We start from the raw sequence: 25,455 nt of genomic DNA, 5'->3' as shown, positions 1-25,455 counted from the left end.
TAACCGAAAGGTTGCTGGTTCAAATCCCCTAGCTGACTAGGTGAAAAATTTGTCTATGTGCACTGCAGCAAGGCACTTAACCCTGATTGCTCCTGTAAGTCGCACTGGATAAGAGTGTCTGCTAAATGACGTAAATGTAAAATGTAAATGTTTTACAGCTCCAATAAGCTGTTTCTGTTGTTGATGTTGAATGGTTTCTGTGCGTTCTTCTAGGAGTCCTCTGCATTATGCGGCAGCCAATTGTAACTACCAGTGTCTGTTTGCCTTGGTGGGGTCTGGGGCCAGTGTGAACGATCTGGATAAAAGGGGTTGCACCCCGCTCCACTACGCTGCTGCCTCCGACACAGACGGAAAGTACGTCTCACACCTCTCTTACTGTTGTGTGTGTTGTGGTGCCATGACCTTTCACATTTCACTGTAGTCTGGATAGTATGTTGTGGTGCCATGACCTTTCACATTTCACTGTAGTCTGGAGAGTATGTTGTGGTGCCATGACCTTTCACATTTCACTGTAGTCTAGAGTATGTTGTTGGCCGTGTTTGAATACATACTAGTGTTAAATCTGCAGTGTGAAAGCTTGGCCACGTCTCCTTTGGGAAAGTGTCTCTGCTTGCTTATCTGTCTGTCTTGATGTTGGTATAATGATTAGTGAACTCTTGACCTCGGACCTCTAGGTGTCTGGAATATTTGCTGCGAAACTACGCTAACCCAGGGATCAGGGACAATCAGGGCTACAACGCAGTCCATTACGCGTCTGCGTACGGACACCGCCTCTGTCTGGAGCTGGTGAGTCAGAACCACAGGGGACTAGACGCCCTGCATTCACAGACCATTTTGTCTGCGTCCCAAATGGATGTAGGGCCCATAGGGCTCTGGTCAAAAGTAATGCACTATATAGGGAATAGGGTGCCATTTGGGACAGACGTTGATATTCAGTAGGTTTTAAGGTGTGGTTGCATGTTTGTCGTGGCCGCATCGTCACTCTTGATGTTCTTTTTCCAGATTGCAAGTGAAACACCTTTAGATGTGGTAAGTACCAGTTGGTTACTTTTCCTCACACTAGCTTGTTTAAGATACGAATGCAACACCAAAGTATGTCTGCAGGGGCTGGTCACTGAGATTTACAACATGAAACATGCTACTAGACTAACCTTCAAAGTAAATATGTTACAAGTCTAAACTGGCCCGTCCTTGTCTTTCCCCAGCTAATGGAAACCTCAGGGACAGACATCCTGAACGACTCTGATGTCAGAGCTCCCATCAGCCCCCTACACTTAGCTGTGAGTAAAGCCTACCTGCTCCTGTAGGGGTCTCGCCACATGACTAATGGCACCCTATTCCCTATTTAGTGCACTACTTTTGACCAGAACCTTATGGGCCCAGATCAAAAGTACTGCACTACATGGGAAATAGGGTGCTATCTGGGATGCAGGCATGGTGTTGTTTTTCCACGAAAAGTTGATTGTCCAGACACTCACACACCATGTTCCTATCTGTTCCTGATTAGTGTAAAATACATGCATATTTTGACACGGTGATGATGAGGATGATTTCCTTATTTTGCCATTTGAGTTAATCAACCTCCAACAGAGGAGTAGTAGTGTGTTTGTTTCTAAATCTCACGCTTGGCAGGGACCTTCGATGTTGATGCTGGGTGGGAGAAAAAATGGGCACCCGATTTGAGAGACACTGGTCTACTTTAGAGGTCTAGGACTGTTTCTGTTCAGGCGCACCACTGGTCTACTATAGCACATTGATTATATTAAGAGTGTATTTCTGTTCAGGCGTACCACTGGTCTACTATAGGACATTGATTATATTAGGAGTGTATATCTGTTCAGGCATACCACTGGTCTACTATAGGACATTGATTATATTAGGAGTGTATATCTGTTCTGGCATACCACTGGTCTACTATAGGACATTGATTATATTAGGAGTGTAGTATATCTGTTCTGGCATACCACTGGTCTACTATAGGACATTTATTATATTAGGAGTGTATATCTGTTCAGGCATACCACTGGACTTTGCTTCAGACTGTGTGTTTGTTTCCATTCAGGCGTACCACGGCCACCACCATGCTATGGAGGTCCTGGTTCAGTCTCTGCTGGATCTAGACGTGAGGAACAGCCAGGGGCGCACCCCTCTGGACCTGGCTGCCTTTAAAGGCCATGTGGAGTGTGTTGACGTCCTCATCAACCAGGGAGCCTCCATCCTGGTTAAAGACTTCACCCTGAAGAGGACCCCCATCCACGCTGCAGGTACGCATAGGATATCACGTAAGACCTAGAGATTCTGTAATTCAAAAGTTTTCCTTACCAAGATGGACATTTGTTTGGTCATGTTGCTAGGATGCCAATGTCCACTCTAGGGATATTATATAGCATAGTGTGAAAATGCCCACTACACACTGATCTAAGGTCATTTTTTGTCATTATTGCTGAGGATCTGGGGAGGGTAAGCTGATCCTAGATCAGTGCACAGGGGGACTTCTATCCAGAGCCAGGTACACAGCTAGCAGGTGACAGGCTTCGAGGGCCTCAGCCCCAAAATGTTTTATTATCTGCTGTGTTAACATCATGAGGATGTCATCTACCAATACCACTGTTCTAGAAATCTGTCTGTTCATGTGAAGGTAATAGTCGTCCAGCAATCAGCTCATATCCTCTCTGTTTAGCCTCCTCTAGCTACCAACGGTCAATCATCTCACATTCTTATATCCTCTCTGTTTATCCTCCTCTAGCTACCAACGGTCAATCATCTCACATTCTTATATCCTCTCTGTTTATCCTCCTCTAGCTACCAACGGTGATTCTGAGTGTTTGCGTTTGCTGATTGGAAATGCTGACCTCCAGAGTGCAGTGGACGTTCAAGACGGGAATGGACAGTAAGTCAATTGGGTTTTGGATACAATTCCTGAAATAAAGAGATTTTGACACTAGGTTTACGTCCCAAATGGCACCCTATGCCCTACTTGGTGCACTACTTTAAACCAGAACCCTATGGGCTTGGGTCAAAAGTAGTGTACCATATAGGGAATAGGTTGCCATTTGGGACTCAGCCTGGTTATTACCAGTTTGTAATATGACCTTGTTGTCTTGTGTATCAGAACCCCTCTGATGCTGTCGGTGCTGAGCGGACACACAGACTGTGTGTACTCACTGCTCAACAAGGGAGCCAGCGTAGAAGCCAAAGACAAGTGGGGCAGAACAGCGCTACACAGAGGGGTGAGGAGGAGAGCTGGCTGTATACGCTCACACACAGAAAGAGATGGGGAGGCTCAAATATACATATTATCTTCAGAAAAGTAGTTGTCCATGGGTAGTGGTGTATTCATCCCTGTAGGGGGACCTGCCTCCAGACATCATTTGTAATAATTGATGATTCATTATTATATCATTGATTATTAGTTATTTCAAATCCATTCTTGTCTCCCCGCCCTTCCTCCCAGGCGGTGACGGGTCATGAGGAGTGTGTGGAGGCCCTGCTGCAGCACAGCGCCAGCTTCCTGGTTCGGGACTGTAAGGGGCGGACCCCTGTCCACCTGGCGGCGGCATCCGGACACATCGGGGTGCCGGGGGGGCTCCTACACGCCGCCCAGTCAGTGGAGACCCTCCCCGTCATCACAGACAACCAGGGCTACACGCCACTACACTGGGCCTGCTACAACGGTACGTACTGGACTAACGGAACACTAGATATTTTCTGATTTTCTCTCTTCAGCACCGTAAACATGTCCCTGAATTAGGCAGGCCATACAACGGTACGTACTGACTAACTGGACTGTAGCTCTGTTCTCTCCTCCATGAAGTGTACACTCATTCACTCCCTCTTGTGGCTTGAAAAGCATTCGATTGGTGTGGACGGAGCCATGTGGGGGAATGAACAAGACTACAACAGAATTAGGGGTTATGACTCTCAGTGGAGGACCTTACACTGAAACAGGACTTTGTCAGGGATTGACATAGCATATGTTGTAGCTAAAACATCTTTTGTGACTTCACCATTGTCAGATGTGTAGCTTTCTCTGAGAGTATTGTTGTGGTCTGCAGCGACGTCATCTTTTTCCTGTATGAATCAATCTTCCACTAGGCCATGACACGTGTGTAGAGGTGCTGCTGGAACAGGAGGTTTTCCACAAGACCGAGGGCAACTCGTTCAGCCCCCTCCACTGTGCTGTGATCAATGACAACGAGGGGGCTGTAGAGATGCTGATTGACACTCTGGGGCCGGCCATTGTCCACGCCACTGACACCAAGAACCGGTAACTACAGCACATGACAAAGTCCTTTTCTTCTGGAGAATAATGTTGTCTGGGGAATAAAATGACCTCTGGGGTTGGATGAGGGATTGTAGATTACTTTTAATACATCTATTAGTGATTTTATATTTCTATGGTATAAACAGGGTTAATTGAACAAACTTGTTTATAACAGTCCTACATGATATCGGTGAAATAAGTTTCCTCTCTCTCCAGGACCCCCCTGCATGCGGCGGCTTTCACGGACCACGTGGAGTGTCTTCAGCTGCTGCTAGGCCACAACGCCCAGGTCAACTCCCCCGATGCCTCCGGGAAGACCTCCCTCATGATGGCTGCTGAGAACGGACAATCCAACGCTGTCGGTACGCAGCCCCCTCTCCTCCGCTTTGCCTCGCCCAGCCGGCTTAAGTTCAACATGTCTGTTTTACATTTTAATAAGTCGCTTAATTTCCTAATTGAGTTTCTTTATGTTTCTCTGTCTGTGTCAGAGCTGTTGGTGAGCAGTGCCAAAGCAGAGCTCACCCTGCAGGATGCAGTCAAGAACACTGCTCTTCATCTGGCCTGCAGTAAGGTGAGCATCCCCACATGAAGATGACGTTCATCTGAACAGTTGGCTCTCTCTGGTTTACATTTTGGTCTGACATGTTTGACTCTGGTTTTTAAAGGGGCATGAAACCAGTGCTTTGTTGATATTGGAGAAGATTACAGACAGGAACCTCATCAACTCGACTAACGCAGCCTTACAGACGTACGTATGGTTCAGCTGTATTAATTGGGCCAGAAGAATTGGTCCTCTGTAGCTCAGCTGGTAGAGCACGGCGCTTGTAACGCCAAGGTAGTGGGTTCGATCCCCGGGACCACCCATACACAAAAAAATGTATGCACGCATGACTGTAAGTCGCTTTGGATAAAAGCGTCTGCTAAATGGCATATTATTATTATATATTATATTACATTTTTAATTATAATTACATATTATAATTATAATTAGAAGAAGTGCACTATATAGGGAATAGTCTGGCATTTGGGAGGTATCCTCATTTGCTGCTGGCTAATCTGACGGTACTTTCTCCTCAGGCCGTTACACGTTGCAGCCAGAAATGTTCTGACGGTGGTGGTTCAGGAGCTACTAGTGAAGGGTGCTAGCGTGTTAGCAGTCGATGAGAATGGTAAGATCCATAACGCTAACACCGTTTTCTTCTGTACTTCTCTTCTCCATGTGTCCACAAATGTTTCTCTCTAGTCCACTGTTTGGTTATTGTCTTAACTTTGTATCTCCTAGCCTGCTGTTATTTCATGTTTTTCACCAAAAGTGTTGTAGTAAACGGTGATGCTCCAGAAGTGACCCTCTGCTGTTCTGTTTGAACCCCTCAGGTTACACGCCTGCCTTGGCATGCGCCCCCAACAAAGACGTGGCGGACTGCCTGGCGCTGATCCTGGCCACCATGATGCCCGTGTCCCCCTGCAACCCGGCGCCCAGCCTGTCCTTCAGTGCCATTAACCACTACACCACCAGCCCCTCCAAGAGTGTGACCTTCGACAGCCTGCCCGTGCTGCGCAGCGAGCACAGCTCCTACTGCAGCTTCAACAACATCGGCCACCGCGACCACGATGGAGGCTTCTACAAGGATGAGGAACTCAACGACTCAGACTCAGAGACATACTGAGGGGGGTGGTGGTCGCTGCCCAGGAGGGGAGCCAAGGGCAGACGGATGGACAGTGAAGTGGGGCAGAGGCCACAAACAAATACACACATACACACCGTGTCTTAAATCACCACAGCCAGCTTTGGGAGGGCACGAGCCGAGACAGTCCGCACAGGAGCCTTAAGAGTCCCGCAGATGGAGAGAGAGAAATGGAGGGAGGGAGGGAGAGGGGGAGGCACAACAGGCTGGCTGGCCACACTCATCCTCTCGTACCACCAGGTGTCCTTCCAGCAGATACTGGACTTCAGAGGAACTGCTGCTGCTATACCCCACCTTTACCTTTACCCACAAAGGTCCTAAACGGTAGAAACTGTCCAGCCAACAGACAGACGGACACCTTATGACGGCAATAACCTGTAGTCCAAGGGGATAGTAGCACTTCACTGAGTGAAAAACAGACATGGACCAAAAGATGTGGAAGAAGCCTTTTCAAAACCTGTTTGACAGTAGAAATGGGATTGAGCGTTTTGGGCTGAGAAAAAACATAAGGAGTGATGTTTCATTTAAGTTTTATGAGAGTGATGGTCATGTTTATCCGCACACTAAGACAGTCAGAACGCACCTAGCCTCTTGTCTGTAATCCATGTGGGAGGAGGGGAAATCATTTATTTTTTATGAACAAACATTTTAATAAAATCATTCATGTCTTAAGATCCTGACCCTCTGTGGGAACCAAAAAATCGTAGTATTTGCTCTCATGAGTAATTTCAAAGAATTTCCATCCCCAATGGCCTACATCATTCTTAAATGGAATAAGTTTAAACCACCAACACTCTTCCTAGAGCTGGCCGCCTGGCCAAACTGAGTTCCTCTGTGGAGATGGGAGAACCATCCAGAAGGACAACCATCTCTGCAGCACTCCACCAATCAGGCCTTCATGGTAGAGCGGCCAGACGGAAGCCACTCCTCAGTAAAAGGCACATGACAGCCCGCTTGGAGTTTGCCAAAAGGCACCTAAAGGTCTCTCAGACCATGAGAAACAAGATTCTCTGGTCTGATTAAACTAAGATTGAACTCTTTGACCAGAATGCCAAGCGTCACGTCTGGAGGAAACCTGGCACCATCCCTACGGTGAAGTATGGTGGTAGAAGCATCATGCTGTGGGGATGTTTTTCGGCGGCAGGGACTGGGAGACTAGTCAGGATCCAGGGAAAGATGAACGGAGCGAAGTACAGAGATCCTTGAAGAAAACCTGCTCCAGAGCGCTCAGGACCTCAGACTGGGGCAAAGGTTCACCTTCCAACAGGATAATGACCCTAAGCACACAGCCAAGACAACGCAGGAGTGGTTTCGGGACAAGTCTCTGAATGTCCTTGAGTGGCCCAGCCGGAGCCCGGACTTGAACCCGATCTAACATTTCTGGAGAGACCTGAAAATAGCTGTGCAGCGAAGCGCCTCATCCAACCTGACAGAGCTTGAGGATCTGCAGAGAAGAATGGGAGAAACTCTCCAAATACAGGTGTGCCAAGCTTTTGTAGCGTCATACCCAAGAAGATTCGAGGCTGTAATCGCTGCCAAAGGTACTTCAACAAAGTACTGAGTAAAGGGTCTGAATACTTATGTAAATGTTTCATTTTTTTATTAATTTGCCAAAAAATATTTAAAAACCCTGTTTTTGTTTTGTCATTTAATGGGGTATTGTGTGTTGATTGAGGGGAAAAATACATTTAATACATTTTAGATTAAGGCTGTAACGTAACAAAGTGGAAAAAGTCAAAGGGTCTGAATACTTTCCGAATGCACTGTACATGGCTGTCTCTGAAACATGTTGATGTAAAATAAATGCACATGTAATAATGAACTCAAAAGATGCCCAATGATTGAATAGCTGAGTTTATCTGTCTGGATCAAGTGCCATTCTGTGGCTTTGGCTAATATGCCTTGTTTATTGCCGTGGTATCGTTTTGGTTTTGAGTGTCAGGATGGTATCGAGTGTTGTGATACTAAACCTGGTATTGAATTCAAAATTCTGGTACCGTGACAACACTATGCGCAACTATGGGGCAAAACAGACTGGGTTGGCTTAGACTGTTGACAACATGTAAACCTATATTTAGTCCAAATGTTTATTGAAAACATAAATACATTTGCATTATGAGCACTTGTCTCTCAAATACATTTTGTTGTTTTAGCCATATTAGCATAGACATGGCATCAGTCAAAACACCTAAAAACAAGACATGGTATCAATAACAAGCCTCCTCCGATTCCTCACATGGCAGCTTCTTGTCATTGTTGCTAGCTATCTGACCATTCAGAATCATAACGATGCCTGTTGTCAGCCAACCCGTCTATAAAGCAAAAGCACCTCTGAACATTGAACTAAACTGTATTAATATCTCTCTTGCGCTCTCTCTGCTGTGATTATCAGGAGGAGGCTGACAAGGGGATGGAGAATGGAGGAGGGATGGAGGTGGAGGAGAGTGGAGGACAGGAGTAATGGCTGCTGGAGACAGATGTGGTAGTCTGTCTGTCATGAAGACTTTTATAACTTCAGACGTTTGTGTTTATAAAGAGAGAAAGTGTTTGTGTGTGAGAGAGAAGTGCATGTGTGTCCATGGCTCGTCTGTATCTCCTGTGTGTCTGTGTGCTATCATCATGGCAGCTAGCTTCTGTAGCTGACTGCACTCTGGAGGTGTGGCTAAAAGGAGTCCCCCTCCCCTCCCTCTGGTTAACATGTAGCAGGCTGCCCCCTCCCTCCACGCCCCTGCTCAGACTTCTTTGCTTAATGGAGTTGGAAGCCCAGTACAAGGTGTGTGTATGTATGTAAACAACCTACATTCACCCAGTAAGGGCTTGTCCCCAAACCCCCTTCACTTCTCACCCCTTCCCCCTTCCAAGGCCAACTAATCAATTCCTGGGGACTGCTCCCTGTTTGTGTGCGACTGTGTCTGCAGACCGTAGCAGCACCCTCTCTAGCAGCATTCATGCTCACTAAACGGTTGCTCTCTGCTTCTCAAACACTGTTAGCCTGGGTTTATGATTTCTGTCTTTACTGTTCTTAATGGGATGATGATTTACTTCACAACTGGAAAGTGTGTGTAGCAGCTGATATGAACTAGCAGCTTCTCCTGGTCAAACTCAACCAGTATAAAGCTCCGTCAGATTACATATATATATATATATATATAGTCTTACTGTAGTCTATGGCTGCATCCCAAATTACACTATGCCCTACTTTTTGACCAGTGCCCTGTGTCTAACCTAAGGAGGCTGCTATAAAGTAGTGCACTATATAGATAATCGGTGTCATTTGAGATGCAGACTTACATACAGCATCCCTATCTAGCAGATCTGGCTCTAGAATCATACCTGATTCAGCTAATCACAGTCCTGTGGAGCAGTTGGTTTGTAGAATCAGGTGTGTTGGAACAGGGCGGCGCAGCTAGGGAGTGAGATCGTCAGTGGGTGGGGTTTGGGGTGTCAAATGTGTGTTGGTGGGGGGGTCTGTCTGATTGGAGCATTATGGTTGGTTCTCCGACTGAAGGATCTAATAAACAGAAATGACTCAAACTCTTGTTTTTGTGTATCCACGTTTTGTACAATACAACTTTCTTTGGCCAACTTAAATCAGAAATGCATATTCTGCTCTCCTGGTCAGTCTGTCATGGAAAGAGCAGCTGTTCTTAATGCTTTATATACTCAGTGTATATACCATACAAGCTCATTAGAGTATACAGTTGGAGGAAAACAGTTATCTTTATGAATAATACATTTTCACAATTTCTGAGTATGTATGGTATATCTACAGCCTAGCCAGAGTATCCAGATAGATGAATAACCAATTTTCACAAAAATATAATTGCACTCACAACTCTAAACTGTCTTCATAAGGCTTCCTTAGTGTAAACTTTAAATAGACATCAGTTAGCAGTCTGAGAGCTTGTATGGTACAGTATATCTACAACCTAGTCAGAGTAGCCAGATATAGGAAAATGTATGTAAAAAGCTAAACAGGCATGTTGTGTTTATATTTTTGAAATCCATAGATTAGGTCCTAATGAATTTATTTCAATTGACTGATTTCCTTATATGAACTGTAACTCTGTAAAATTGTGAATCGCTGATTTTTATTGGAATATCTAACTATCAGTCCTGTGTTCCAATCGCACGTTATGTTTGCTAATCCAAGTTGATCATTTTAAAAGGCTAATTTATCATTAAAAAACCCTTTTGCAATTATGTTAGCACAGCTGAAAACTGTTGTGCTGATTAAAGAAGCAATAAAACTGGCCTTCTTGAGATTAGTATCTGGAGCATCAGCAATTGTGGGTTCAATTACAGAATCAAAATGTCCAGAAACAAAGAACTTTCTTCTGAAACTCGTCAGTCTATTCTTGTTCTGAGAAATGAAGGCTATTCCATGCGAGAAATTGCCAATAAACTGAAGATCTCGTACAACGCTGTGTTCTACTCCCTTCACAGAACAGCACAAACTGGCTCTAACCAGAATGTCAAGTTCTGCGTGATTTCTGGCTGACCACAGCTCTGCCCAAACTTGAAAACGGCTTTATCCTTGATGAACGCAAAGGACAACTCAAAACTGTTCACTTTATGATTTTTTATTGTCATAAAGATAGAACAGAATAGGTTGATAACCTTCAAAACACACAAACAAAACCCCATGGATTAGTTACAAATAACTCTCAATTCCAATTTCTCAAAAATAAGCATAAACTAATGTTACTGAATCCTCAAACCTAACCAAACAATAATTTCATCATTTAGATTAACATAGGATCATTGCAAGTTAATAATTAAATATCAATATCCTAATTAAACATTTAACAATACACATGATTATAGTAAGGTTACTGTCAAGTTCTACTTTCACATAATGAAGTCTTCACTATTTAATTTAATTAATAATTGCATTGTATGTTACAACCAAACCAAAAGGGCATATAGAAGCATGAATTCACAACACATTCTGTCCTACCAGTTGCGTCTTTGGATGATCAGGAGCTGTGGTCATTGGTATCTCTTCTCAGGAATGAGTGAGAGCCAAGTAAGCTTTTACCAAACATTTCGATGCCATGCACATGCACTGCTTGTGGGTGCGCAGGATAATATGGTCCCCAGAGCACTTCCTGGTGGTTGGTTTCAACAGCTCCGGTTGCATGGTTGCCCCCTGCAGGTTGGGAGTGCTTTGAGCACCCTGGATGGATTCAGGCTTGAGTGCTCGGTATAGCTTGTAGTCAGGAATTGACACAACACCTCCCACTTGACCTCCTGGTTCTTCAACCCAAGGAGGTCACACAGAACTGTGATGTGTTGGATTCAGTTACTCTATTTTTGATCCTGTTGCTGCTGCTCTTCAACTGGAAGCAAGACAACTATCCGTCTGACATCCCTGTGAAGAACTGTTGCTGGTATCTTGATTGAATGGTTTTCCATCTTTTTAGTGGGCTTCACAGTTGCGACTGGGTAGCTGGGGAAGGATCGGAGATATACATCCCTCACAATTCCCTTTTTGTCAGTGTTAACGTCAATAACTCTGGCAAGCTTGTACTGACCTCTCAAGGCGTTCTCTGAGGGCAGGTCTGGCTCCGACAAAGTTTTTTCCAGGATCCGACCACAATTTCCTTGGATGCCCTCTCAGTGCCGTAAATCTTTGGTAGGCTAACAGGAAGCCTTCAGCTGACTGGTCGCTGACAAGGTCTGTGTGCATAGCCCTTGACACCATGCAGCAAAAGACAATTCCCCACACCTTAAGTTTCACCTTCTTTCTCACCTCATCCTTCACTTGATAAGGTCCAAATAAGTCCACTGTGGTGTACTCAAAGGGATTGGCTGGTGTTATTCTCTCTGATGGAAGGTCACTCATGATCTGTTGGCATCTCCGGGCCTTAAGTTTCCTGCATGTCACACAGTTATCAACGATCTTTTGAGCTAGTTTCCGGCCTCTTACCACCCACGCTTTCCTTCTCATCCGGAGGAGTGTGCCTGCGATGTCTTCATGATTTGTCTTGTGGGCTTCTTGAGCTAGAAGGGAGGATACCCATGACGTGCAGGGCAAGATTGGTACTGCAGTTTTTTCTTCATTAAAGATTTGGAATCTTCCTCCACAGAGCAAGAGTCCAGTGTTTTCCTCTTTGACCACAGCACGCCTGCTGAGTGTGGTGTCTGGCCAGGTTACATCCTTTTGGGCTGCAAGGAAGAGATCCCTGAGTGCATCTTCACACTCCATGATGGTAAGTGTAGCTTTCTTGATTCTGGACTTGATCTCAAGAGCTGAAGGGATTTCCTTTTTCTTTGGCTTGCTTGTGGTGGTGGTCTTGGCTAGCATTTCTTTCCACCTTGTGGCAGCTCTCCACACCCAGGCAATGACTCTTGTCAACCTGGTTAAACTGCTGAACTTGCTGATGTTAAGGATATTCCCCACTGAATAACCAGAAGGTGGTCTTTGGACTTGGATTTGGTGCCCTCTTCCATTAGGGCTGCTTTGCAGGTCTTTACCTTTGTCAGAGGTTGGAGATATTGGTATACGTGGAGCATGTTGGATTTTTTTCCCCACCTGCGCTCGGGTCAGTGCTGCTGTAAAACATTTCCTTTGGAGCTTGTTTATGCCTTCTTTGGCATCTGCAGCGACTTCTTTGGCTGACTTTGTCGGCCAATCCTCTACAGGTCGTTTCAGAAACTCTGGGCCGTTCTGCCACACAGAGTTCTCTTTGAGGTCCTCTGGGGTTGCTCCTCTTGTCACGAGGTCAGCAATGTTTTGCTCACCTGGAATCCATCTCCAGTCCTCAACTGATGTGGACTTCTGGATCTCTCCCACTCTGTTTGCAAAAAAGGTCTGGTACCCATAACTGTCCCTTTGGATTGCACCCAGCACAGTTTGACTATCTAACAGATGGATCCAACGTCCTACTTGCATCCGACTGTGCTTTTCAATGTATTTCCTGAGTCTTGCAGCGAACACAGCACCACAGACTTCAGCCTTCACTGGTTCTCCCTTTTGGTCAAGTGGTGTAAGCTTGGCTTTGGACTCAACAAGTCGGACCAGGATGCCTTGCTCGGTCTCCCACCTGAAGTATGCCACTGCTCCATAACTCTGGTCGCTCCCATCTGAGAATGTTATTCCCCAGGGTTCCCCAATCCTTTTGACTGGAGTCAGGCTTCTATGGAAGGTAATTTGGTTGAGGCGTGTGTATTCCTCAAACAGGTGGATTGCTTCTCCTCTAAGTTTCTCAGACAGAGGTGTGTCCCATGTGTCTCTTGTTAGAGCTTTGCCTCCAGTTTCTTGGAATGCTTTTCTGACTAAAATGGCTCCTTTCTGTTTGGCAGGTGTTGCAAGGCCTATTGGGTCATACAAACTAGCTACTTGGCTAAGCAGTTGCCTTCTGGTCAGTGGGTTTGGAGTTTTCATTCTCACTTCCTCTCCAACGAGATCTTGACTGATCCTCATCTTCTTTTGTCTCTTTGAGAAGTTTATCGAGGTCATGAGGTACAGTTTGTCTGATTCGACTAAATAACCAACTCCAAGGGCTCTGTTGTCTCCTTCTCTCACTTGGTTGGGGAGGATGAAGACTTCATCTGATGATGTTGGATGTTCTGATGTAGATGTTTGCCTCCCACTTTGGCCTGATCGGACCCACGGCTTGAGGAAGAATCCACCTGCCTTTAGGATTTCTTCGACTTTTTTGGTGGTTCCGTCTAGCTTTTCCAGGTCATTATGGGATGTCAGGATGTCATCTACGTAGGAATCCTCTTCAAGGACCCTCCGTTCCTCTTTCAGATGTGTGAACATGGGCAACTTCGCTGTTTCTCTCATGGCTAGTTGTGCGATACACCCTGCTGGTCGATCGCCCATGTTGACCCTGGTGATGGCATATTCCTCAATGTCCCCATCATCACCGTCTCTCCAGAGGAATCTATGGAGGTGCATCTCCAGGTCTTCGAGCCACACAGAATTGTACATCTTTTTGATGTCGCCGAGAGCAGCATGGATTCCTCTCCTGAACCTTAGCAGTACCGCTCGAATAGGATTAAGTACATCAGGCCCTTTCAGAAGAAGGTCATTCATGCTGCTTCCTCTAAACCTCTGGCTGCTGTTCCATACCAGTCGGACAGGTGTAGTTATAGAGTGTGGGTTTGGTGCAAGTGACTGACGTACCATACTGGACCTTTCCAGTCGGCAATGGTCTTTCTAGTGAGTTTCTTTGCTGCCTTCCTTTCCACCATCTCATGAACCTGAGTTGTGTATGCTGCACGCCAATCTGGTTCTCTCTTGAGTTGTTTCTCCGTCCTCAGAAACGTGGCTTCCACTGCGCTTCTGTTGTTGGGCAGGGAACTTGGATCTTCAATCCAAGGGTATTTTGTGTCCCAGTGAGGCTCCTGACTATGCACATCTGACTCCACGTAACTGAGACCTTGCCTGATTATCTCAAGCTCTCTTTCTTCACTAAGAGTCATGTCTTTGCCTCCTGGTTGACAGTTACCACAACGACATCCTCCACACATGGGTTCACAGGCCGCACCAATGCTGTCCCACTTCCACCAGTCCAAGAACTCTTTGCCAATAACAGTGGTTTTAGTTTCAGCTCTAGATTCTTGCATCTCAGCAATTTCTTGATACTTTACTGCTGTGATTCTCATAGATCGTGCAAAATGAGTTTCAGAATTGTGCAGGGCCATGTCCACTACTTCACAGAGGTCTGGATGTGCTCCTCCAACGGTCTTTCCTAAAGGGCTCTCCCACAGGACAAGATCTCCTACTACCTTTACTCTCTGTGGAGCAAGTCTTCCTTCCCGGTGGCTTATGAGAAGCTCAACATGTTCTGGTCTGTGAAGGTCTTCCAGGTTGGTATCGGGGAAGAACTTCTTGAGGTGTTGTGCTTTGATTGCTCTGTGAACTTTTGCAATCTCATCCAACCCATAACAGATCAGCTCATGAGCTTTCTCCGTGCCTCTTGGTGTCTTGACTCTCACCTTGAGTAAGTATCTTTTGGTCTTCACCTTCATGGCCATGCCTCCAACTCCATGGACGACTAGTGTGATCCTTTCACTTCGAAGCTTCAGTCTCCTGGCGGCTGTGTGAGTGATGTAGTTGGTGTCTGATGCTAAGTCAATGAGAGTTCCAATTTTCTGCCCTGCGTTAGTAGTTACTTCGAGAAGCATAAGAATAACTGGTAATTCACGTGTGCTTGAGTCCATTACCCCAGGAAGGCTTCCTCCAGTGCAGTGTGATTTTGCCATGTTGGTGAAAGCATTCCTGAATTTTTCTGCCATGTCCGGGGTGAGCTCACGTATTAATCTCTCTTGCTCCTCTGTGAATGTTTGCCTCCTGGTGCTGGGTTTTTCCACTTTCACGTATTCTTTCCTCTTAGCCCCTCCTTTAAGGCAGAGAAAGAAATGGTGATCTGAGGAGCTTCCTCTTTTGCAGTCTCTGTTTCTGCAAAGGTAAGTGTCCGTACATTCCTCATCCTCTCCATGACATCTGAGGCATCTTCTGCATGCTCCCAGTCTTTCGACAGCATTCAGCTTCTCACTAGGCTTTAGTTCTTTGAACTGCTTACAAAAGAAAATCTTCTCACGGTGCTTTTCATCTCCACACACAACGCATCCTCCCCTTCTCGTGGACCTTGTGGAAGCATACCGCTTCTCCGGGTACGTAGCTTTCTTTTCAGGGTTTTCACCTACACCCAACTGGTCTAGTTTCTCCAGTATGTCCTCTTGTGTTTTTAAAAATCTTAGAAGGCTGTCGAAGTGATTGTCAGGTGTGACTCCATTTCTTGGGTTGACCATGAATGTCAGCCAGTCCCTCTTCATGTTATCCGGCAGCTTGCTCTCTATGGATCTGATGACAAGGGGATTCTTTATGGCTCCACTGCTTTCGAGCTCCGTGAGGTCATTCAGGGCCTTTTCCACAGCTTGAATCAGGTCAATAACCTTCCTTGGTTGGTGTGACTTTAAAGGAGGGATCCTCTCCAGGTCCTCAATTATCTCCAAAGCAATTGTTGGCTTGTTTCCATACCGGTTTTGGAGTACTCTAAACATGTCTTCAGCACTGTTATATGATGACAGGCGCAGGTCTCTACATATTCTCTCGTCCACACTGTCAAGAAGTTGAAACTTCTTCACCTCCACTGAACCAGTCGGCTCTCCCTGCTTTTGCAGGCTCTCCCAGTCTTTCCTCCATCTGTGGAAATTCCTCCTAAGCCCAGTGAATTTAGGTAGACTGGTTGGTTTTATTCTCACCACTGGTTGTGGGACTGCTCTTGGTTGAAGCTCTGTCGGTCTTCTGTCCTCTTCTGCAATTCTCTGTGCGATGAGGAATTCTGTTCTTTTGGCCTCGAGGTTACTGCCGAATATTCTCAGATCTTTTACTCTGCCTTTCAGATCTGCAGTCTCATCGTGTGGGACCCATTTTTCCCAGTCTTTCAGGCTTTCACTTGCATCATGGATTAGCTTCCTCGCTCTTTCCAGCTGTAGTTCATAGCCGTCCCTGTTAATAGCAGTGACGGGGGTTTCTTTGGCTCTGTCACAGGCTTTCTCCGCTTCTTGGATTGCAAAGTCTACCTCCTCTTTACCGTATCTTGGCCAGAGGTTGAATTGGACTGCCTCTCGGATTTCCTCCAATTTCATGTCGCACTCTTCAATCGTCCTTTCAAGATCAGCCTGCTGGTCCTTGTCGAGCTTGACCTCTTCATCTCCCTTAGTTCCCGCTTCAGCCAGTAGGCCAGCCGCGTAGTCATCATTTGAATCACCGACACTTCTAGCCAGGGAACTGAGCTTGCTGAACTCCTCTTGTAGTTCATGCTTAATCATACCAGCTGCAGCTTTACTCAGGTAGTTCGCTTGTCTGGTGAAAGCAGATTTGGCTAAGGTCCGCTCTTGCTTCAGTTGCTTGACTGTTTTCCCAAAAGTTTCCTTGGCCATGGTGTAGAGTTTTACAGGCAATTCTTCCTTTGCGTCGACAGCTTGACTTCAGCCCTTTGATCCTCGTCTTCACTGCCACGCTGGTTATCAACTGTCAAGTTCTGCGTGATTTCTGGCTGACCACAGCTCTGCCCAAACTTGAAAACGGCTTTATCCTTGATGAACGCAAAGGACAACTCAAAACTGTTCACTTTATGATTTTTTATTGTCATAAAGATAGAACAGAATAGGTTGATAACCTTCAAAACACACAAACAAAACCCCATGGATTAGTTACAAATAACTCTCAATTCCAATTTCTCAAAAATAAGCATAAACTAATGTTACTGAATCCTCAAACCTAACCAAACAATCATTTCATCATTTAGATTAACATAGGATCATTGCAAGTTAATAATTAAATATCAATATCCTAATTAAACATTTAACAATACACATGATTATAGTAAGGTTACTGTCAAGTTCTACTTTCACATAATGAAGTCTTCACTATTTAATTTAATTAATAATTGCATTGTATGTTACAACCAAACCAAAAGGGCATATAGAAGCATGAATTCACAACACATTCTGTCCTACCAGTTGCGTCTTTGGATGATCAGGAGCTGTGGTCATTGGTATCTCTTCTCAGGAATGAGTGAGAGCCAAGTAAGCTTTTACCAAACATTTCGATGCCATGCACATGCACTGCTTGTGGGTGCGCAGGATAATATGGTCCCCAGAGCACTTCCTGGTGGTTGGTTTCAACAGCTCCGGTTGCATGGTTGCCCCCTGCAGGTTGGGAGTGCTTTGAGCACCCTGGATGGATTCAGGCTTGAGTGCTCGGTATAGCTTGTAGTCAGGAATTGACACAACACCTCCCACTTGACCTCCTGGTTCTTCAACCCAAGGAGGTCACACAGAACTGTGATGTGTTGGATTCAGTTACTCTATTTTTGATCCTGTTGCTGCTGCTCTTCAACTGGAAGCAAGACAACTATCCGTCTGACATCCCTGTGAAGAACTTTTGCTGGTATCTTGATTGAATGGTTTTCCATCTTTTTAGTGGGCTTCACAGTTGCGACTGGGTAGCTGGGGAAGGATCGGAGATATACATCCCTCACAATTCCCTTTTTGTCAGTGTTAACGTCAATAACTCTGGCAAGCCTGTACTGACCTCTCAAGGCGTTCTCTGAGGGCAGGTCTGGCTCCGACAAAGTTTTTTCCAGGATCCGACCACAATTTCCTTGGATGCCCTCTCAGTGCCGTAAATCTTTGGTAGGCTAACAGGAAGCCTTCAGCTGACTGGTCGCTGACAAGGTCTGTGTGCATAGCCCTTGACACCATGCAGCAAAAGACAATTCCCCACACCTTAAGTTTCACCTTCTTTCTCACCTCATCCTTCACTTGATAAGGTCCAAATAAGTCCACTGTGGTGTACTCAAAGGGATTGGCTGGTGTTATTCTCTCTGATGGAAGGTCACTCATGATCTGTTGGCATCTCCGGGCCTTAAGTTTCCTGCATGTCACACAGTTATCAACGATCTTTTGAGCTAGTTTCCGGCCTCTTACCACCCACGCTTTCCTTCTCATCCGGAGGAGTGTGCCTGCGATGTCTTCATGATTTGTCTTGTGGGCTTCTTGAGCTAGAAGGGAGGATACCCATGACGTGCAGGGCAAGATTGGTACTGCAGTTTTTTTTACTATGCGCAACTATGGGGCAAAACAGACTGGGTTGGCTTAGACTATTGACAACATGTAAACCTATATTTAGTCCAAATGTTTATTGAAAACATAAATACATTTGCATTATGAGCACTTGTCTCTCAAATACATTTTGTTGTTTTAGCCATATTAGCATAGACATGGCATCAGTCAAAACACCTAAAAACAAGACATGGTATCAATAACAAGCCTCCTCCGATTCCTCACATGGCAGCTTCTTGTCATTGTTACTAGCTATCTGACCATTCAGAATCATAACGATGCCTGTTGTCAGCCAACCCGTCTATAAAGCAAAAGCACCTCTGAACATTGAACTAAACTGTATTAATATCTCTCTTGCGCTCTCTCTGCTGTGATTATCAGGAGGAGGCTGACAAGGGGATGGAGAATGGAGGAGGGATGGAGGTGGAGGAGAGTGGAGGACAGGAGTAATGGCTGCTGGAGACAGATGTGGTAGTCTGTCTGTCATGAAGACTTTTATAACTTCAGACGTTTGTGTTTATAAAGAGAGAAAGTGTTTGTGTGTGAGAGAGAAGTGCATGTGTGTCCATGGCTCGTCTGTATCTCCTGTGTGTCTGTGTGCTATCATCATGGCAGCTAGCTTCTGTAGCTGACTGCACTCTGGAGGTGTGGCTAAAAGGAGTCCCCCTCCCCTCCCTCTGGTTAACATGTAGCAGGCTGCCCCCTCCCTCCACGCCCCTGCTCAGACTTCTTTGCTTAATGGAGTTGGAAGCCCAGTACAAGGTGTGTGTATGTATGTAAACAACCTACATTCACCCAGTAAGGGCTTGTCCCCAAACCCCCTTCACTTCTCACCCCTTCCCCCTTCCAAGGCCAACTAATCAATTCCTGGGGACTGCTCCCTGTTTGTGTGCGACTGTGTCTGCAGACCGTAGCAGCACCCTCTCTAGCAGCATTCATGCTCACTAAACGGTTGCTCTCTGCTTCTCAAACACTGTTAGCCTGGGTTTATGATTTCTGTCTTTACTGTTCTTAATGGGATGATGATTTACTTCACAACTGGAAAGTGTGTGTAGCAGCTGATATGAACTAGCAGCTTCTCCTGGTCAAACTCAACCAGTATAAAGCTCCGTCAGATTACATATATATATATATATATATAGTCTTACTGTAGTCTATGGCTGCATCCCAAATTACACTATGCCCTACTTTTTGACCAGTGCCCTGTGTCTAACCTAAGGAGGCTGCTATAAAGTAGTGCACTATATAGATAATCGGTGTCATTTGAGATGCAGACTTACATACAGCATCCCTATCTAGCAGATCTGGCTCTAGAATCATACCTGATTCAGCTAATCACAGTCCTGTGGAGCAGTTGGTTTGTAGAATCAGGTGTGTTGGAACAGGGCGGCGCAGCTAGGGAGTGAGATCGTCAGTGGGTGGGGTTTGGGGTGTCAAATGTGTGTTGGTGGGGGGGTCTGTCTGATTGGAGCATTATGGTTGGTTCTCCGACTGAAGGATCTAATAAACAGAAATGACTCAAACTCTTGTTTTTGTGTATCCACGTTTTGTACAATACAACTTTCTTTGGCCAACTTAAATCAGAAATGCATATTCTGCTCTCCTGGTCAGTCTGTCATGGAAAGAGCAGCTGTTCTTAATGCTTTATATACTCAGTGTATATACCATACAAGCTCATTAGAGTATACAGTTGGAGGAAAACAGTTATCTTTATGAATAATACATTTTCACAATTTCTGAGTATGTATGGTATATCTACAGCCTAGCCAGAGTATCCAGATAGATGAATAACCAATTTTCACAAAAATATAATTGCACTCACAACTCTAAACTGTCTTCATAAGGCTTCCTTAGTGTAAACTTTAAATAGACATCAGTTAGCAGTCTGAGAGCTTGTATGGTTGTCACGATCGTCTACCAATGAGGAAGCGGACCAAAGCGCAGCGTTGCGAGTGAACATGATTTATTAATAAACGTACTCACGAAAACAAAACAAAAGACGATACGTGAAGTTCTCAAGTTACAAATCACTGACATACGGAACATGTAACCAGGAAACAAAAACCCACAAACCCCACAGGAAAACATACAGAATAAATATGGCTCCCAATCAGAGATAACGAGCCGAACAGCTGACACTCGTTACCTCCGATTGGGAGTCATTGAACAAACCTAGAAAAACAACAACCTAGACACCCAACCTAGAACATAAACACATAGACTGCACACACCCTGGATAAACAATAATGAGTCCCAGCACCAGGGTGTGACAGTACCCCCCCCTAAAGGCGCGGACTGCGACCGCGCCTCAAAACCCCCAAACAGGGGAGGGCTGGGCGGGCATACCTCCTCGGTGGCGGTTCTGGCTCCGGCCTAGACCACCACCCCACCATAGTCACTTCCCGCTTATGTAGCCTCCTCCAAATGACCCCCACCGGTTTAAGGGGCAGCACCTGACTAAGGGGCAGTACCGGACTAAGGGGCAGTACCGGACTAAGGGGCAGTACCAGGCTGAATGGCGAATCCTGGCTGGTCGGCTCTGGCGGATCCCGGCTGGACGGCTCTGGCGGATCCCGGCTGGACGGCTCTGGCGGATCCCGGCTGGACGGCTCTGGCGGATCCCGGCTGGACGGCTCTGGCGGATCCCGGCTGGACGGCTCTGGCGGATCCCGGCTGGACGGCTCTGGCGGATCCCGGCTGGACGGCTCTGGCTGATCCTGTCTGGCGGAAGGCTCTGGCTGATCCTGTCTGGCGGAAGGCTCTGGCTGATCCTGTCTGGCGGAAGGCTCTGGCTGATCCTGTCTGGCGGAAGGCTCTGGCTGCTCCTGTCTGGCGGAGAGCTCTAGCGGCTCCGGTCTGGCGGACGGCTCTGTAGGCTCATGGCAGACGGGCGGCTTTGCAGGCTCATGGCAGACGGGCAGCTCCTGCGGCGCTTGGCAGACGGACAGTTCAGACGGCGTTGGGCAGACGGGCAGTTCAGGCGCCGTTGGGCAGACGGGCAGTTCAGACGGCGTTGGGCAGACGGACAGTTCAGACCCCGTTGGGCAGACGGCAGACTCTGGCCGTCTGAGGCGCATCGTAGGCCTGGTGCGTGGTGCCGGAACAGGAGGTACCGGGCTGAGGATACGCATCTCAGGGCTAGTGCGGGGAGAAGCAACAGGGCATGCAGGACCCTGGGGACGCACATAAGTCCTAGTGCGTGGTGCCGGAACTGGTGGTCCCGGGCTGAGGACACGCATCTCAGGGCTAGTGCGGGGAGCAGCAACAGGACGCACAGGACTCTGGGAACACACAGGAGGCTCGGTGCGTGGTGTAGGCACTGGTGGTACTGGGCTGGAGCGGGGAGGTGGCGCCGGAAATACCGGACCGTGCAGGCGTACTGGCTCCCTTGAGCACTGAGCCTGCCCAACCCTACCTGGTTGTATGCTCCCCGTCGCCCGACCAGTACGGGAAGGAGGAATAACCCGCACCGGGCTATGTGGGCGAACCGGGGAAACCATACGTAGGGCTGGTGCCATGTAAGCCGGCCCGAGGAGACGCATTGGTGGCCTGCTGCGTGGGGCCGGCCTCATGACATCCGGCTCAACACTCAATCTAGCCCGGCCGATACGAGGAGCTGGAATGTACCGCACCGGGCTATGCCTGCGTACAGGAGACACCATGCGCTCTACTGCGTAACATGGTGTCTGCCCGTACTCCCGCTCTCCACGGTCAGTCCAGGGAGTAGGCGCAGGTCTCCTACCTGCCTTCGCCACACTCCCTTTTAGCCCCCCCCCAAGAAATTTTTGGGGAGTAACCACGGGCTTCCAGCCTCGACTCCGCGCTGCCTCCTCATACCACCTCCTCTCGGCTGCAGCTGCCTCCAGCTCTTCACGAGGGCGGTGGTACTCCTCTGGTTGTGCCCAAGGACCCTTTCCAGCCCGTATCTCCTCCCATGTCCAAAAGTCCTTAGGAGGCTCCCATAAATCCTGCGTAGGTAGGTCCTGTTGCCGCTTGTTACGCCGCTTGGTCCTCTTGTGGTGGGTTTTTCTGTCACGATCGTCTACCAATGAGGAAGCGGACCAAAGCGCAGCGTTGCGAGTGAACATGATTTATTAATAAACGTACTCACGAAAACAAAACAAAAGACGATACGTGAAGTTCTCAAGTTACAAATCACTGACATACGGAACATGTAACCAGGAAACAAAAACCCACAAACCCCACAGGAAAACATACAGAATAAATATGGCTCCCAATCAGAGATAACGAGCCGAACAGCTGACACTCGTTACCTCCGATTGGGAGTCATTGAACAAACCTAGAAAAACAACAACCTAGACACCCAACCTAGAACATAAACACATAGACTGCACACACCCTGGATAAACAATAATGAGTCCCAGCACCAGGGTGTGACAATGGTACAGTATATCTACAACCTAGTCAGAGTAGCCAGATATAGGAAAATGTATGTAAAAAGCTAAACAGGCATGTTGTGTTTATATTTTTGAAATCCATAGATTAGGTCCTAATGAATTTATTTCAATTGACTGATTTCCTTATATGAACTGTAACTCTGTAAAATTGTGAATCGCTGATTTTTATTGGAATATCTAACTATCAGTCCTGTGTTCCAATCGCACGTTATGTTTGCTAATCCAAGTTGATCATTTTAAAAGGCTAATTTATCATTAAAAAACCCTTTTGCAATTATGTTAGCACAGCTGAAAACTGTTGTGCTGATTAAAGAAGCAATAAAACTGGCCTTCTTGAGATTAGTATCTGGAGCATCAGCAATTGTGGGTTCAATTACAGAATCAAAATGTCCAGAAACAAAGAACTTTCTTCTGAAACTCGTCAGTCTATTCTTGTTCTGAGAAATGAAGGCTATTCCATGCGAGAAATTGCCAATAAACTGAAGATCTCGTACAACGCTGTGTTCTACTCCCTTCACAGAACAGCACAAACTGGCTCTAACCAGAATATAAAGGATTGGGAGGCCCCGGTGCACAACTGAGCAAGAGGACAAATACATTAGTGTCTAGTTTGAGAAACAGACGCCTCACAGGTCCTCAACTAGCAGCTTCATTAAATAGTACCCACAAAACACCAGTCTCAACATCAACAGTGAAGAGGCGACTCCGGGATGCTGACCTTCTCGGCAGTGTTGCAAAGAAAAAGCCATATCTCAGACTGGCCAATAAAAATAAAATATTAAGATGGGCAAAAGAACACAGACACTGGACAGAGGAAGATTGGAAAAAAGTGTTATGGACAGACAAATCGAAGTTTTAGGTGTTAGGATCACAAAGAAGAACATTTGTGAGACACAGACCAAATGAAAAGATGCTGGAGGAGTGCTTGATGCCATCTGTCAAGCTTGGTGGAGGCAATGTGATGGTCTGGGGGTGGTAAAGTGGGAGATTTGTACAGGGTAAACGGGATCTTGAAGAAGGAAGGCTATCACTCCATTTTGCAACGCCATGCCATACCCTGTGGACGGCGCTTGATTGGAGCCAATTTCCTCCTACAACAGGACAATGACCCAAAGCACAGCTCCAAACTGCAAACTAGGGAAGAAGCAGTCAGCTGGTATTCTGTCTATAATGGAGTGGCCAGCACAGTCACCGGATCTCAACCCTATTGAGCTGTTTTGGGAGCAGCTTGACCGTATGGTACGTTAGAAGTGCCCATCAAGCCAATCCAACTTGTGGGAAGTGCTTCAGGAAGCATGGGGTGAAGTCTTGTCAATGACTACATTTCCTATGCATTTTGCTATATTTCATATTCAAACTCATTTCATGTATGTTTTCATGGAAACTATATTTTTGCATAAATGAGCATAAAATAAATCACCAACAGTAACCAGGTTTACATCCAACCAAGAATGCGGATGAATTACAGTGAGGGAAAAAAGTATTTGATCCCCTGCTGATTTTGTACGTTTGCCCACTGACAAAGAAATGATCAGTCTATAATTTTAGTGGTAGGTTTATTTGAACATTGAGAGATAGAATAACAACAAAAAAATCCAGAAAAACGCATGTCAAAAATGTTATAAATTGATTTGCATTTTAATGAGGGAAATAAGTATTTGACCCCCTCTCAATCAGAAAGATTTCTGGCTCCCAGGTGTCTTTTATACAGGTAACGAGCTGAGATTAGGAGCACACTCTTAAAGGGAGTGCTCCTAATCTCAGTTTGTTACCTGTATAAAAGACACCTGTCCACAGAAGCAATCAATCAATCAGATTCCAAACTCTCCACCATGGCCAAGACCAAAGAGCTCTCCAAGGATGTCAGGGACAAGATTGTAGACCTACACAAGGCTGGAATGGGCTACAAGACCATCGCCAAGCAGCTTGGTGAGAAGGTGACAACAGTTGGTGCGATTATTCGCAGATGGAAGAAACACAAAAGAACTGTCAATCTCCCTCTGCCTGGGGCTCCATGCAAGATCTCACTTCGTGGAGTTGCAATGATCATGAGTACGGTGAGGAATCAGCCCAGAACTACATGGGAGGATCTAGTCAATGATCTCAAGGCAGCTGGGACCATAGTCACCAAGAAAACAATTGGTAACACACTACGCCGTGAAGGACTGAAATCCTGCAGCGCCCGCAAGGTCCCCTGCTCAAGAAAGCACATATACAGGCCCGTCTGAAGTTTGCCAATGAACATCTAAATGATTCAGAGGAGAACTGGATGAAAGTGTTGTGGTCAGATGAGACCAAAATCGAGCTCTTTGGCATCAACTCAACTCACTGTGTTTGGAGGAGGAGGAATGCTGCCTATGACCCCAAGAACACCATCCCCACCGTCAAACATGGAGGTGGAAACATTATGCTTTGGGGGTGTTTTTCTGTTAAAGGGACAGGACAACTTCACCGCATCAAAGGGACAATAGACGGGGCCATGTACCGTCAAATCTTGGGT

At 46.3% G+C, this 25,455-nt stretch overlaps 1 pseudogene across 1 annotated transcript in view; it reads left to right on the top strand.

Annotated features, from left to right (window-relative positions):
• LOC311137494 (serine/threonine-protein phosphatase 6 regulatory ankyrin repeat subunit A-like) overlaps nucleotides 1–10,366 on the top strand; it is a 32,078-nt pseudogene extending 21,712 nt beyond the window's left edge. Inside the window, exons 11-24 of the transcript XR_014615452.1 lie at nucleotides 214–354; nucleotides 675–786; nucleotides 1,003–1,029; nucleotides 1,206–1,280; nucleotides 2,063–2,264; nucleotides 2,803–2,890; nucleotides 3,113–3,230; nucleotides 3,455–3,674; nucleotides 4,096–4,267; nucleotides 4,481–4,626; nucleotides 4,753–4,835; nucleotides 4,930–5,012; nucleotides 5,342–5,433; nucleotides 5,639–10,366. The product of XR_014615452.1 is annotated as a serine/threonine-protein phosphatase 6 regulatory ankyrin repeat subunit A-like (transcript). The remainder of the gene's footprint in view (nucleotides 1–213; nucleotides 355–674; nucleotides 787–1,002; nucleotides 1,030–1,205; nucleotides 1,281–2,062; nucleotides 2,265–2,802; nucleotides 2,891–3,112; nucleotides 3,231–3,454; nucleotides 3,675–4,095; nucleotides 4,268–4,480; nucleotides 4,627–4,752; nucleotides 4,836–4,929; nucleotides 5,013–5,341; nucleotides 5,434–5,638) is intronic.
• Nucleotides 10,367–25,455: the final 15,089 nt, after the last annotated feature.

Source organism: Coregonus lavaretus (genome assembly GCF_964263955.1).
Source record: "Coregonus lavaretus genome assembly, chromosome: 11".
Taxonomy (NCBI): domain Eukaryota; kingdom Metazoa; phylum Chordata; class Actinopteri; order Salmoniformes; family Salmonidae; genus Coregonus; species Coregonus lavaretus.
The sequence above is the reverse complement of the archived record's forward strand: the minus strand, read 5'-3'. Positions and strand labels throughout refer to the sequence as shown.